General features: G+C 44.3%; 3 non-coding genes across 3 annotated transcripts; 2 read left to right on the top strand and 1 right to left on the bottom strand.

Moving 5' to 3' along the window:
• Positions 1-7,098: 7,098 nt before the first annotated feature.
• On the bottom strand, positions 7,099-7,216 carry LOC123688458. Its single transcript, XR_006749979.1, has one exon. It is a non-coding gene; the product is annotated as a 5S ribosomal RNA (ribosomal RNA).
• Positions 7,217-10,880: 3,664 nt separating this feature from the next.
• On the top strand, positions 10,881-12,784 carry LOC123687800. The gene has a single exon (XR_006749508.1). It is a non-coding gene; the product is annotated as a small subunit ribosomal RNA (ribosomal RNA).
• A 1,190-nt stretch (positions 12,785-13,974) lies between these two features.
• LOC123687086 lies at positions 13,975-14,129 on the top strand. The gene has a single exon (XR_006748831.1). It is a non-coding gene; the product is annotated as a 5.8S ribosomal RNA (ribosomal RNA).
• The last annotated feature ends 871 nt before the right edge of the window (positions 14,130-15,000 follow it).

Genomic DNA, 15,000 nt, shown 5'->3' with positions numbered 1-15,000 from the left:
ACCCGACCATGGATTTTGATTCTGATTGTTGATTATCGCTATTAGAACACATTAGGAGGCAACCAAATCAAATTTGAGAAAATTCCACGATCAGAAAATTTTTTTCGAAAAAAAAAAAAAAATTCGAGGACACCTCGGTCATGGCAAGTTATTTTCCACAATCCATTCCCCAATCGACGTACATCACAGAAAAAATCATCTCTCTAACTATCCTGGTTCAAAAGTTGTATCGGAACATTTTCACGTCGAAAATATATCTCTAAGTCCAGACCGATGCACCACGTAATCTCGGGCAGACCGATGCACAACGTAAATGACGATCGGGACCGGGGCGATCGGTCGTATCTGACACCGCCGGCTCGGTTCTAACATCGTCAATGAGTCGGGGTTGAAAAAAAGGACGTGAACATTTTTCCTTATAAAAATCAAACCCGATCATGGATTTTGATTCTGATTGTTGATTATCGCTATTAGAACATATAAGGAGGCAACCAAATCAAATTTGAGAAAATTCCACGATCAGAAAATTTTTTTCGAAAAAAAAAAAAAATCGTAATCACCTCGGTCATGGCGAGTTATTTTCCGTATTTCATTCCACAATCAACGTACAACATAGAAGAAATCATCTCTCTAACTATCCTGGTTCAAAAGTTGTATCGGAACATTTCACGTCGTAATATCTCGCCAAGTCCAGACCTCGGCGATAGGTAGTATCTGACACCGTCCGCTCGGGACTGACATCGACTTGGACTCGGGCTGATGATGGGGAGGCGTTTAAGGACGTGAACATTTTTCCTTATAAAAATTAAAGTCGACAATGAATATTGATTCTGATTACTGATTTACGCTTTAAAAACACATTAGAAGGCAACCAAATCGAATTTGAGGAAATTCCACGATCAGAAAATTTTTTTCGAAAAAAAAAAAAATCCGAAAAATATTTTTCGATTCCTATTACTGATTTACTCTTTTAGAACACATTAGGAGGCAACCAAATCAAATTTGAGAAAATTCCACAATCAGAAAATTTTTTTCGAAAAAAAAAAAAATTCGAGGACACCTCGGTCATGGCAAGTTATTTTCCACAATCCATTCCCCAATCGACGTACATCACAGAAAAAATCATCTCTCTAACTATCCTGGTTCAAAAGTTGTATCGGAACATTTTCACGTCGAAAATATATCTCTAAGTCCAGACCGATGCACAACGTAAACTAGGGCTGAACCGATGCACCACGTAATATCGGGCAGACCGATGCAGAACGTAAACTCGATCATACCGATGCTTCACGTAATCTCGATCTTACCGATGCACCACGTAAACAAGGGCAGACCGATGCAGAACGTAAAGTAGATCTTACCGATGCACCCCGTAATCTCGATCTTACCGATGCACCACGTAATCTCCATCTTACCGATGCACCACGTGAACTGGATCTTACCGATGCAGAACGTGAATTGGATCTTACCGATGCACCACGTAAACTCGATCATACCGATGCACCACGTAATCTCGGGCAGACCGATGCACAACGTGAATGACGATCGGGACCGGGGCGATCGGTCGTATCTGACACCGCCGGCTCGGTTCTAACATCGTCAATGAGTCGGGGTTGAAAAAAAGGACGTGAACATTTTTCCTTATAAAAATCAAACCCGATCATGGATTTTGATTCTGATTGTTGATTATCGCTATTAGAACATATAAGGAGGCAACCAAATCAAATTTGAGAAAATTCCACGATCAGAAAATTTTTTTCGAAAAAAAAAAAAAAATCGTAATCACCTCGGTCATGGCGAGTTATTTTCCGTATTTCATTCCACAATCAACGTACAACATAGAAGAAATCATCTCTCTAACTATCCTGGTTCAAAAGTTGTATCGGAACATTTCACGTCGTAATATCTCGCCAAGTCCAGACCTCGGCGATAGGTAGTATCTGACACCGTCCGCTCGGGACTGACATCGACTTGGACTCGGGCTGATGATGGGGAGGCGTTTAAGGACGTGAACATTTTTCCTTATAAAAATTAAAGTCGACAATGAATATTGATTCTGATTACTGATTTACGCTTTAAAAACACATTAGAAGGCAACCAAATCGAATTTGAGGAAATTCCACGATCAGAAAATTTTTTTCGAAAAAAAAAAAAATCCGAAAAATTTTTTTCGATTCCTATTACTGATTTACTCTTTTAGAACACATTAGGAGGCAACCAAATCAAATTTGAGAAAATTCCACAATCAGAAAATTTTTTTCGAAAAAAAAAAAAATTCGAGGACACCTCGGTCATGGCAAGTTATTTTCCACAATCCATTCCCCAATCGACGTACATCACAGAAAAAATCATCTCTCTAACTATCCTGGTTCAAAAGTTGTATCGGAACATTTTCACGTCGAAAATATATCTCTAAGTCCAGACCGATGCACAACGTAAACTAGGGCTGAACCGATGCACCACGTAATATCGGGCAGACCGATGCAGAACGTAAACTCGATCATACCGATGCTTCACGTAATCTCGATCTTACCGATGCACCACGTAAACAAGGGCAGACCGATGCAGAACGTAAAGTAGATCTTACCGATGCACCCCGTAATCTCGATCTTACCGATGCACCACGTAATCTCCATCTTACCGATGCACCACGTGAACTGGATCTTACCGATGCAGAACGTGAATTGGATCTTACCGATGCACCACGTAAACTCGATCTTACCGATGCACCACGTAATCTCGGGCAGACCGATGCACAACGTAAATGACGATCGGGACCGGGGCGATCGGTCGTATCTGACACCGCCGGCTCGGTTCTAACATCGTCAATGAGTCGGGGTTGAAAAAAAGGACGTGAACATTTTTCCTTATAAAAATCAAACCCGATCATGGATTTTGATTCTGATTGTTGATTATCGCTATTAGAACATATAAGGAGGCAACCAAATCAAATTTGAGAAAATTCCACGATCAGAAAATTTTTTTCGAAAAAAAAAAAAAAAATCGTAATCACCTCGGTCATGGCGAGTTATTTTCCGTATTTCATTCCACAATCAACGTACAACATAGAAGAAATCATCTCTCTAACTATCCTGGTTCAAAAGTTGTATCGGAACATTTCACGTCGTAATATCTCGCCAAGTCCAGACCTCGGCGATAGGTAGTATCTGACACCGTCCGCTCGGGACTGACATCGACTTGGACTCGGGCTGATGATGGGGAGGCGTTTAAGGACGTGAACATTTTTCCTTATAAAAATTAAAGTCGACAATGAATATTGATTCTGATTACTGATTTACGCTTTAAAAACACATTAGAAGGCAACCAAATCGAATTTGAGGAAATTCCACGATCAGAAAATTTTTTTCGAAAAAAAAAAAAATCCGAAAAATATTTTTCGATTCCTATTACTGATTTACTCTTTTAGAACACATTAGGAGGCAACCAAATCAAATTTGAGAAAATTCCACAATCAGAAAATTTTTTTCGAAAAAAAAAAAAAATTCGAGGACACCTCGGTCATGGCAAGTTATTTTCCACAATCCATTCCCCAATCGACGTACATCACAGAAAAAATCATCTCTCTAACTATCCTGGTTCAAAAGTTGTATCGGAACATTTTCACGTCGAAAATATATCTCTAAGTCCAGACCGATGCACAACGTAAACTAGGGCTGAACCGATGCACCACGTAATATCGGGCAGACCGATGCAGAACGTAAACTCGATCATACCGATGCTTCACGTAATCTCGATCTTACCGATGCACCACGTAAACAAGGGCAGACCGATGCAGAACGTAAAGTAGATCTTACCGATGCACCACGTAATCTCGATCTTACCGATGCACCACGTAATCTCCATCTTACCGATGCACCACGTGAACTGGATCTTACCGATGCAGAACGTGAATTGGATCTTACCGATGCACCACGTAAACTCGATCTTACCGATGCACCACGTAATCTCAATCTTACCGATGCACCACGTGAACTGGATCTTACCGATGCAGAACGTGAATTGGATCTTACCGATGCACCACGTAAACTCGATCATACCGATGCACCACGTAATCTCGGGCAGACCGATGCACAACGTAAATGACGATCGGGACCGGGGCGATCGGTCGTATCTGACACCGCCGGCTCGGTTCTAACATCGTCAATGAGTCGGGGTTGAAAAAAAGGACGTGAACATTTTTCCTTATAAAAATCAAACCCGATCATGGATTTTGATTCTGATTGTTGATTATCGCTATTAGAACATATAAGGAGGCAACCAAATCAAATTTGAGAAAATTCCACGATCAGAAAATTTTTTTCGAAAAAAAAAAAAAAATCGTAATCACCTCGGTCATGGCGAGTTATTTTCCGTATTTCATTCCACAATCAACGTACAACATAGAAGAAATCATCTCTCTAACTATCCTGGTTCAAAAGTTGTATCGGAACATTTCACGTCGTAATATCTCGCCAAGTCCAGACCTCGGCGATAGGTAGTATCTGACACCGTCCGCTCGGGACTGACATCGACTTGGACTCGGGCTGATGATGGGGAGGCGTTTAAGGACGTGAACATTTTTCCTTATAAAAATTAAAGTCGACAATGAATATTGATTCTGATTACTGATTTACGCTTTAAAAACACATTAGAAGGCAACCAAATCGAATTTGAGGAAATTCCACGATCAGAAAATTTTTTTCGAAAAAAAAAAAAATCCGAAAAATATTTTTCGATTCCTATTACTGATTTACTCTTTTAGAACACATTAGGAGGCAACCAAATCAAATTTGAGAAAATTCCACAATCAGAAAATTTTTTTCGAAAAAAAAAAAAATTCGAGGACACCTCGGTCATGGCAAGTTATTTTCCACAATCCATTCCCCAATCGACGTACATCACAGAAAAAATCATCTCTCTAACTATCCTGGTTCAAAAGTTGTATCGGAACATTTTCACGTCGAAAATATATCTCTAAGTCCAGACCGATGCACAACGTAAACTAGGGCTGAACCGATGCACCACGTAATATCGGGCAGACCGATGCAGAACGTAAACTCGATCATACCGATGCTTCACGTAATCTCGATCTTACCGATGCACCACGTAAACAAGGGCAGACCGATGCAGAACGTAAAGTAGATCTTACCGATGCACCACGTAATCTCGATCTTACCGATGCACCACGTAATCTCCATCTTACCGATGCACCACGTGAACTGGATCTTACCGATGCAGAACGTGAATTGGATCTTACCGATGCACCACGTAAACTCGATCTTACCGATGCACCACGTAATCTCAATCTTACCGATGCACCACGTGAACTGGATCTTACCGATGCAGAACGTGAATTGGATCTTACCGATGCACCACGTAAACTCGATCATACCGATGCACCACGTAATCTCGGGCAGACCGATGCACAACGTAAATGACGATCGGGACCGGGGCGATCGGTCGTATCTGACACCGCCGGCTCGGTTCTAACATCGTCAATGAGTCGGGGTTGAAAAAAAGGACGTGAACATTTTTCCTTATAAAAATCAAACCCGATCATGGATTTTGATTCTGATTGTTGATTATCGCTACTAGAACATATAAGGAGGCAACCAAATCAAATTTGAGAAAATTCCACGATCAGAAAATTTTTTTCGAAAAAAAAAAAAAAAATCGTAATCACCTCGGTCATGGCGAGTTATTTTCCGTATTTCATTCCACAATCAACGTACAACATAGAAGAAATCATCTCTCTAACTATCCTGGTTCAAAAGTTGTATCGGAACATTTCACGTCGTAATATCTCGCCAAGTCCAGACCTCGGCGATAGGTAGTATCTGACACCGTCCGCTCGGGACTGACATCGACTTGGACTCGGGCTGATGATGGGGAGGCGTTTAAGGACGTGAACATTTTTCCTTATAAAAATTAAAGTCGACAATGAATATTGATTCTGATTACTGATTTACGCTTTAAAAACACATTAGAAGGCAACCAAATCGAATTTGAGGAAATTCCACGATCAGAAAATTTTTTTCGAAAAAAAAAAAAATCCGAAAAATATTTTTCGATTCCTATTACTGATTTACTCTTTTAGAACACATTAGGAGGCAACCAAATCAAATTTGAGAAAATTCCACAATCAGAAAATTTTTTTCGAAAAAAAAAAAAATTCGAGGACACCTCGGTCATGGCAAGTTATTTTCCACAATCCATTCCCCAATCGACGTACATCACAGAAAAAATCATCTCTCTAACTATCCTGGTTCAAAAGTTGTATCGGAACATTTTCACGTCGAAAATATATCTCTAAGTCCAGACCGATGCACAACGTAAACTAGGGCTGAACCGATGCACCACGTAATATCGGGCAGACCGATGCAGAACGTAAACTCGATCATACCGATGCTTCACGTAATCTCGATCTTACCGATGCACCACGTAAACAAGGGCAGACCGATGCAGAACGTAAAGTAGATCTTACCGATGCACCACGTAATCTCGATCTTACCGATGCACCACGTAATCTCCATCTTACCGATGCACCACGTGAACTGGATCTTACCGATGCAGAACGTGAATTGGATCTTACCGATGCACCACGTAAACTCGATCTTACCGATGCACCACGTAATCTCAATCTTACCGATGCACCACGTGAACTGGATCTTACCGATGCAGAACGTGAATTGGATCTTACCGATGCACCACGTAAACTCGATCTTACCGATGCACCACGTAATCTCAATCTTACCGATGCACCACGTGAACTGGATCTTACCGATGCAGAACGTGAATTGGATCTTACCGATGCACCACGTAAACTCGATCTTACCGATGCACCACGTAATCTCAATCTCACCGATGCACCACGTGAACTGGATCTTACCGATGCAGAACGTGAATTGGATCTTACCGATGCACCACGTAAACTCGATCTTACCGATGCACCACGTAATCTCGATCTTACCGATGCACCACGTAATCTCAATCTTACCGATGCATCACGTAATCTCGATCTTACCGATGCAGAACGTAAACTCGATCATACCGATGCACCACGTTATCTCGGCAGACCGATGCAGAACGTAAAAAAAAAGCTTACAGCACGCGGTGTTCCCAAGCGGTCACCCATCCAAGTACTAACCGCGCCCGACGCTGCTTGGCTTCAGTGTTCTGACGAGAACTGGCAATTCAGCGTGGTATGGCCGTAAACAACATATATTGCGATATTTTCTATGATATCTCACTTTTTGGGAGCGGAAAGGACGTGAACGTTTTTCCTCATAAAAATGAAATAACTTTTTGGATATTAATTCTGATTGTTGATTTAAGCTTTAAGACCACATTAGGACATATCTCAATGAAATTTGAGGGATTTCCGAAATCGAAAATATTTTTCGAAAAAAAAAAAAAATCCCAGAAGACCTCGGTCATCTCAAGTTTATTTCCATATTCTATTACACAATCAACGTACATCACAAAAGGAACCATCTCTCTAACTATCACAGTTAAATTTTTGTATCGGAACATTTCACGTCGGAATATCTCGCTAAGTCCAGACCGGGGAGATCGGTCGCATCTGACACCGTCCGCTCCGGTCTAACATCGTCTTGGAGTCGGGGGTAACGATGGAGAGGCGTTTAAGGACGTGAACATTTTTCCTTATAAAAATTAAAGTCGACAATGAATATTGATTCTGATTACTGATTTACTCTTTTAGAACACATTAGAAGGCAACGCAATCAGATTTGAGGAAATTTCAAGATCAGAAAATTTTTTTCGAAAAAAAAAAAAATTCAAGAACACCTGGGTCATGGCAAGTTATTTCCCACAATCCATTCCACAATCAACGTACAACATAGAAGAAATCATCTCTCTAACTATCCTGGTTCAAAAGTTGTATCGGAACATTTCACGTCGAAATACCTCGCCAAGTCCAGACCGGGGCGATAGGTAGTATCTGACACCGTCCGCTCGGGACTGACATCGACTTGGACTCGGGCTAATGATGGGGAGGCGTTTAAGGACGTGAACATTTTTCCTTATAAAAATTAAAGTCGACAATGAATATTGATTCTGATTACTGATTTACGCTTTAAAAACACATTAGAAGGCAACCAAATCAAATTGAGGAAATTCCAAAATCAGAAAATTTTTTTTCAAAAAAAAAAAAATCCGAAAAATATTTTTCGATTCTGATTACTGATTTACTCTTTTAGAACACATTAGAAGGCAACGAAATCAAATTTGAGTAAAATCCAAAATCAGAAAATATTTTTCGAAAAAAAAAAAAAATTCGAGAACACCTCGGTCATGGCAAGTTATTTTCCACAATCCATTCCCCAATCAACGTACATCCCAGAAAAAATCATCTCTCTAACTATCCTGGTTCAAAAGTTGTATCGGAACATTTTCACGTCGAAAATATATCTCTAAGTCCAGACCGATGCAGAACGTAAACTCGATCATACCGATGCTTCACGTAATCTCGATCTTACCGATGCACAACGTAAACTAGATCACACCGATGCAGAACGTAAACTCGATCTCACCGATGCACCACGTGAACTGGATCTTACCGATGCAGAACGTGAATTGGATCTTACCGATGCACCACGTAAACTCGATCTTACCGATGCACCACGTAATCTCGATCTTACCGATGCACCACGTGAACTGGATCTTACCGATGCAGAACGTGAACTCGATCTTACCGATGCACCACGTAAACTAGGGCTGACCGATGCATCACGTAAACGACGATCGAGAGGCGCGAAAGGGACGTGAACGTTTTTCATTATAAAAATTGAAATAAATGATAAATAATGATTCTGATTGTTGATTATCGTTTTTAATATGCATTAGTAGGCAACCAAATGAAATTTGAGGAAATTCCGATAACAGAAAATTTTTTCGAAAAAAAAAAAAAATTCATGAAATCCTCGGTCATCGCAAAATATTTACCATATTCTGTTCGATAATCAACGTATATTTAAGAAGGAATCATATCTGTATCTATCTTGGTTCAAATTTTGTATCGGAACATTTTGACCAAAGTCCGAGCTTCGGCCGAAACAGACACCGCTGACCTGGCCTATCGATCGACCGAGAGTCGGGGATAGAGCGTAAGTGTTGTCTGGAGGGGAACCCTGTGCTCTCCTGACATATATAGGGAAGGTGGTCGCGTTGGGCGATGCAGAACGTTTGGATCGGGAATTATATTTTTGGTTCAGCTATTGGAATATGGTTTATTGTTGGTATATATTGGCGAAATAACGTTCTTACTGACTGGGGATATTCATAAAAATGAGTCCGGAGATTTTCAGATCGAAGTCCGAGTGATCCGACTTGGAAGGCGTGTTGGGTGGGTCGAGATGGCTTAGATCGATCAGACGAGGCGGGCTAAGTGTTGACGTCATGCATCGGTCCATTTTCAGATTGAGTCCGAGTAATCCGACTTTGAAAGAGTGTTGGGTGCGTCGAGACTGTTTAGATAGATCGGACGAGGCGGGACTAGGTGTTAACGACATGCATCGGTATATTTTCTGATCGGAGTCCGAAGAAATCGGCCCTAGTAGGCGCAGCGGACGGTCGAGACGGCCTCGGTGGGTCGGATCGATCGGGAAAAGTTTGCTAAATCGTGTCTGGAGGGGAACCTTGGGTTCTCCTGACATATATAGGGGATAAGGTTTGGTGTGAACGATTCTTCACGTAAAAGTTGAGTAATTTATTTTTCGATAAGCTTTTGGATATTGATGAGAAGTATATGTATATCTTCGATTAAAAGAATTCTTACCGTCTCGATGTATATTATATTAGATATATAAGAAATAGTTAACGTGATGCATCGGCCGATTTCCGGATCGGAGTTCGAGAGATGCGACTTTCGATGCGCGATGGGTGGATCGAGACGGCCTAGATCGATCGGACGAGGCGGGCTAGGTGTTAACGACATGCATCGGCGGATTTTCTGATCGGAGTCCGAAGAAATCAGCTCTAGTAGGCGCGGCGAACGGTCGAAACGGCCTCGATCGATCGGACGAGGCGGACTAGGTGTTAACGACATGCATCGGCGGATTTTCTGATCGGAGTCCGAAGAAATCAGCTCTAGTAGGCGCGGCGAACGGTCGAAACGGCCTCGGTGGGTCGGATCGATCGGGAAAAGTTTGCTAAATCGTGTCTGGAGGGGAATCCGGGGTTCTCCTGACATATATAGAAGGGGTGGAGAATGGGTCCTGTCCTAGACTGTTTGGAGTTCTTTTTAGGATGATATTCAGTTGGTAAGTGGTAGACCCGAATCCGACCTCGGCGTTTGGGTACTGGCAAGGTGTGTTGGTTTCGGCTTTCGCATCTTGGGTCGCTTTCGTCAACCTCATGCAGCGAGGTCGCGGTCCGCTTCGTCTCTTTGTAGTCGAATGGCCTTTAAGCGACCAACCTTAAAATCGTGATCCTCTGCCCGTTGCGGGTTATGTTCACAAAAAATTTGCAACCACTCAATTCGTTCCGAGCGACAAATATTGTTGAATCTCGAATCACCGTGTCGTTATATTCACATGTATAGCGAAGGGTCGAGATGGAATGTGTATAAGAAATTAGTTGATAGCCGGGGGTTCGTATTATATATGGACGCCTTGGCGAGGGATTGTTTCTAGAAACTTTCTCATTTTTGATCGGTGTTTTGTCCGAGATGATGATGATGTATATATAGCTTGAGTCTCATGCTGACTGGGGGCTGTTACGTCGTTTCGTCGAGGACTTGCACTTACTGATGTGCGGCGCTAGTCGAAGTCAATCGACATGGCTAGTGCCACATGACGAGAGGCGAACGGGTTTGGCCATACCGGCAATCTCGTGGACCGATCGTATAAGCACGCAGTTCCCTGGTTGATCCTGCCAGTAGTCATATGCTTGTCTCAAAGATTAAGCCATGCATGTCTCAGTACAAGCCAAATTAAGGTGAAACCGCGAAAGGCTCATTAAATCAGTTATGGTTCCTTAGATCGTACCCACATTTACTTGGATAACTGTGGTAATTCTAGAGCTAATACATGCAAATAGAGCTCCGACCGGGAACGGAAGGAGCGCTTTTATTAGATCAAAACCAATAGGTGGCGGGTTCGCTCGTCATCGTACAATTTGGTGACTCTGAATAACTTTAAGCTGATCGCATGGTCTCGTACCGGCGACGCATCTTTCAAATGTCTGCCTTATCAACTGTCGATGGTAGGTTCTGCGCCTACCATGGTTGTTACGGGTAACGGGGAATCAGGGTTCGATTCCGGAGAGGGAGCCTGAGAAATGGCTACCACATCCAAGGAAGGCAGCAGGCGCGCAAATTACCCACTCCCAGATCGGGGAGGTAGTGACGAAAAATAACGATACGGGACTCATCCGAGGCCCCGTAATCGGAATGAGTACACTCTAAACCCTTTAACGAGGATCCATTGGAGGGCAAGTCTGGTGCCAGCAGCCGCGGTAATTCCAGCTCCAATAGCGTATATTAAAGTTGTTGCGGTTAAAAAGCTCGTAGTCGAATTTGTGTCTCGCGCCGTCCGGTTCATCGTTCGCGGTGTCAACTGGCGTGTCGCGAGACGTCCTGCCGGCGGGTCGTTCGCAAGGGCGGCCCAAATTGCCCCGCCGCGGTGCTCTTCACTGAGTGTCGAGGTGGGCCGGCACTTTTACTTTGAACAAACTAAGGTGCTTAAAGCAGGCTGAAATTTTGCCAGAATATTTTATGCATGGAATAATGAAACAGGACCTCGATTCTATTTTGTTGGTTTTCGGAACCTCGAGGTAATGATTAACAGGAACGGATGGGGGCATTCGTATTGCGACGTTAGAGGTGAAATTCTTGGATCGTCGCAAGACGGACAGAAGCGAAAGCATTTGCCAAAAACGTTTTCATTGATCAAGAACGAAAGTTAGAGGTTCGAAGGCGATCAGATACCGCCCTAGTTCTAACCATAAACTATGCCAGCTAGCGATCCGCCGACGTTCCTCCGATGACTCGGCGGGCAGCTTCCGGGAAACCAAAGCTTTTGGGTTCCGGGGGAAGTATGGTTGCAAAGCTGAAACTTAAAGGAATTGACGGAAGGGCACCACCAGGAGTGGAGCCTGCGGCTTAATTTGACTCAACACGGGAAACCTCACCAGGCCCGGACACCGGAAGGATTGACAGATTGAGAGCTCTTTCTTGATTCGGTGGTGGTGGTGCATGGCCGTTCTTAGTTGGTGGAGCGATTTGTCTGGTTAATTCCGATAACGAACGAGACTCTAGCCTGCTAACTAGGCGTATTAGACATCCTCAAAGGCCCCCGGCTTCGGTCGGTGGGTTTTTACTGTCTGCGTACATTATATTCTTCTTAGAGGGACAGGCGGCTTCTAGCCGCACGAGATTGAGCAATAACAGGTCTGTGATGCCCTTAGATGTTCTGGCCGCACGCGCGCTACACTGAAGGAATCAGCGTGTCTTCCCTGTCCGAGAGGACCGGGTAACCCGTTGAACCTCCTTCGTGCTAGGGATTGGGGCTTGCAATTGTTCCCCATGAACGAGGAATTCCCAGTAAGCGCGAGTCATAAGCTCGCGTTGATTACGTCCCCTGCCCTTTGTACACACCGCCCGTCGCTACTACCGATTGAATGATTTAGTGAGGTCTTCGGACCGGTACGCGGTGGCGTTTCGGCGTCACCGCTGTTGCTGGGAAGATGACCAAACTTGATCATTTAGAGGAAGTAAAGTCGTAACAAGGTTTCCGTAGGTGAACCTGCGGAAGGATCATTAACAAGATTTGTTTTGTGCGTATTTCATTATACAAACAAAAACATAAATCAAGTTTTAGAAACCGAAACCGTCATCGTCGATCAAGCAGTTGGCTCGAGGTAGCTTCAATCGATCGGATTAGCCTTCCTTAACATTTTTGTGGGAGCGGCGCCGTGAGATAATAGTGAGCTATCACGTTGCCCGATCGACGTTAAACATCTGGTCGGCGTCTCCTCTTGGCTTACGTCCGTCGTTTCAGAACGATCGCAGATTATGTGAGCATTTGGTTAGACGATTATGACCGGAACCCTATATGGATGCGATCGTTTAGACCGATTATCCGGGTACCTAGAACGCACGTAGAGTTTTGTGGTTGGGCGAAGTTTCGTGATGTGCACGGAACGAGGAGCCGGCCGCTGGCTTTGCGTTCGTGTGGTTGGGCGAAGTTTCGTGATGTTTACGAGATGAGGAGCCGGCCGCCTATGTCGGCGTTTGTGGTTGGGCGAAGTTCCTTGACGGAACGAGGAGCCGGCTGCTTATGCTGACGTTCGTGGTTGGGCCGAAGTCTTGTGATATCCTCGAAACGAGGAGCCGGCCGCACGTGTGTGCAGCCTTCGTTGTAGGTCCATGTTTAGAGATGCTCACGAAATGAGGAGCCGGCCGCTTATGTCGGCGTTTGTGGTTGGGCGAAGTTCCTTGATGGAACGAGGAGCCGGCTGCTTATGCTGACGTTCGTAGTTGGGCGAAGTCTCGTGATGTGCTCGGAATAAGGATTCGAAGCGCTTGGATTGCCGCGTTCGTGGCTGGGCGAAGTTTCGTGTTTGGCACGGAACGAGGAGCCGGCTGCAGGTTTTAAAGATTCTCGCCCGAAATCGATCAGTCGTTACCGTTGTCTACGGACTTCGGTAGGACGATCTATTCCAGGGACGAAGACGTCGACGTTGTGCGACGCCCGTTACATTAGCGTTTTTATGCTCTTTCGGGATTGTCTGCGACGTTTGTCTCCGTCCGAATTTTTTACGATAATTGTCACTAGATTAGTACGCAAACTAGTTGAACCGAAGATTTTGCGCCGATCGACTGACGTATTGACCCTTCAGTGGGTCGTCTCAGTCATTGGAATGTCATTCTCGAGGAGGTTCGCAGTTGGCGTCTCGTATTTCGAGGGAAAGTCCATTGCGACTAGTACCGAGAAATCGAACATAAAAGATTACCCTGAACGGTGGATCACTTGGCTCGTGGGTCGATGAAGAACGCAGCTAATTGCGCGTCAACATGCGAACTGCAGGACACATGAACATCGACATTTCGAACGCACATTGCGGTCCTCGGACACTGTCCTCGGACCACTCCTGACTGAGGGTCGGTTCCATTACAAAGACTGCCCGGCCAGACGTTATGGCTTGACGAAGTGACGACGTAAAGGTCGTCTAACGTTGATCCTGTACCGAAGGTCATTTGGGCGAGTTGGACGGTTTGCCGCGTGACGATCAACGTTCTGTCGTTTCGACGCCTCGTGTGTTGGAATGATGAGGAGTTGTTTTCGTAACGCGCCGTCTTGAATTGCGAAAGCATATATTGTGGTGTCGTGGTATTGCTCGATCTGCGCCCATGACTGTAGACATGCGATCGTCGTGTCCGAGAAATCTGAACGACGTCCGATCGCTTTAATGTGCCAGTTGTCGCGCGTTGCGGATGAGCTTTCATGAGCGCACCCCCGAAACACCGAAGCACTTTGCTTGGATTCGCATGATCCGCCATACGGAGCAGGAGATAATAGACGCCTTTGAGTAGGCTAACTCCCTCGCGTAAGGTACGTGATTTTATGAGCCGCCAAAGGTTAGTTTCGGAACGTTTCGATGATTTGAACATACGACCTCAGGACAGGTGAGACTACCCGCTGAATTTAAGCATATTATTAAGCGGAGGAAAAGAAACTAACTAGGATTCCCTTAGTAGCGGCGAGCGAACAGGGATTAGCCCAGCACTGAATCCCGCGATCGTAACCGGTCGCCGGGAGATGTGGTGTTTGGAAGGATCCATTATCTGGCGAGTTCGCGGCGCGTTCAAGTCCATCTTGAATGGGGCCATCGCCCATAGAGGGTGCCAGGCCCGTAGCGACCGCTGCGGCTTGCTAGAGGATCTCTTCTTAGAGTCGGGTTGCTTGAGAGTGCAGCCCTAAGTGGGTGGTAAACTCCATCTAAGGCTAAATATAACCACGAGACCGATAGCGAACA

This window comes from Harmonia axyridis, chromosome X (assembly GCF_914767665.1).
Source record: "Harmonia axyridis chromosome X, icHarAxyr1.1, whole genome shotgun sequence".
Classification (NCBI taxonomy): Eukaryota; Metazoa; Arthropoda; class Insecta; order Coleoptera; family Coccinellidae; genus Harmonia; species Harmonia axyridis.
Note: the sequence above shows the minus strand (reverse complement) of the source record. Positions and strands in the feature narration are given on the sequence as shown.